Below are 1,655 nucleotides of genomic sequence, written 5' to 3' on the forward strand. Positions count from 1 at the left end.
GCCACCTGGTCCATCCTGGCAACAGCAGGGTGTTTGCAAGAGCAGTTGTCAGGGTTTTTGCTGTTCCAACGGGGATGGATACTGCACCTCCACCAGAGAAGGTCCAGTGCCTTGGCCCTTCATCACAGAGCATCCCACTGAAGGAAAATGTTTCATCAAAACACTGCATTCTGTACCCTTAAAATGGAGTAGGGGGGCTCACTGAGGGAGCACACACAGAGCCCAGTTTAACAAGCCACACATCGCCCCAGGAAAACACCCTGGACTAACTTGATTTCGAGTGGCACATCTGCAGCACCTTGCAGCTCAGCTGACAGCCTGAACAAGCAGGAGAGACAGGCATTAAGGAAAACAGAATCAGAAACAAGGGGGGAAAGAAAGACCAGAGGAGCAGAGACAGCCTAACAACAAAGGCTTGTCTGTTCCAGAGGAAGGAAAGTAAGTGTGTGCGTGTGTGCCTGTGCAGAGAAAACGAGTATTTTTTTACTTGAAGTTGTATGGACTATGTGAGAAAGGTGCCTGCACACACACAGTCTGTAGTATGAATTTATTGCAGAACAGTCAGTGTCTTTGTGCTTAATCATTGAAGATGAAGACGTGTGAGTTATATGTGCGCTATCTGGGCACAGTTAGAGAGGATGAAATGTTTATTGCGTCAAGCACTGACTAAGAGAGGGGGTGCTCACCTGAGGAAGGGAGTTGCAGGGTAGTGACGCAATTGGGGCGTAAGTTTATACAGCAAAGCCACATAGCAGAGCATGTAAAAAGCATTTTTGGTAGAGATTTCATGCTTGACTCTGCAAGCACCCATGAGAAGTGAGGAGGAAACAGCCCATGTTTGGGGGCTGGGAGTGAAAAGAGTCCAACTCTGCACACGTGAAAGAGGGACAGACCATGGGATGCTCACAGTCCCAGAAGGGAAGCAAGGCAGGGATGCTGCAATGTGACTGTATGTGTCAAAATTCACTCCAAACAGATGCCAGGAGCTTTATAATCTGGCTGATATTGGTGTTGCACCCAGCCTTCAGAAAACACGGCTTTTCAGGGAGCAACATTCAAGTATTAGCACAAAGAATAAGAGTCAGAGAATCATTTAGGTTGGAAAAGACCTCTGAGAGTCCAGCCATTAACTCAGCTGCCAAGCCCACCACTAAACCGTGTCCCTAAGTGTCACATCTACATATCTTTTAAACACCAGAGATGACGATTCAACTACTTCCCCGGGCAACCTGTTCCAAAGAGGGCCAGGGTGTAGAGGTGTCTCACAAACACATCCAAGCCCGGCACTGCTTTCAGCCTGATGTTCTTGCTTGCTGAGGTGGGGTGTTTTCCTCCTTCCTGCAAGGCCTACCGTGGTTTGAACACAGGTGCTGTTTTACTGAAATCTGCACGTTTCAGGAAGCTTTTCAGAAAAACAAAACAAAACAAAACAAAGAAAACAAACACCAAAACAAAAACGAACAAACAAACAAACAAAAAAAAACAACCATAAACAAAACCAAAACCAAACAACCAAAAAAAACCCCAAAAAAACACCAGATCAGGTTTTGGCCCCTGAATGGCTGCGTGGTGACAAAACACTTGCATGTGCCCGTGTGTTTTATACATGAGCACATTGCTGGGGGCGCGCATGGGCATGTGCGCGGAGCGGGGGA

This window comes from Manacus vitellinus, unplaced genomic scaffold (assembly GCF_001715985.3).
Source record: "Manacus vitellinus isolate BGI_N305 unplaced genomic scaffold, ASM171598v3 scaffold_35_pilon, whole genome shotgun sequence".
Taxonomy (NCBI): domain Eukaryota; kingdom Metazoa; phylum Chordata; class Aves; order Passeriformes; family Pipridae; genus Manacus; species Manacus vitellinus.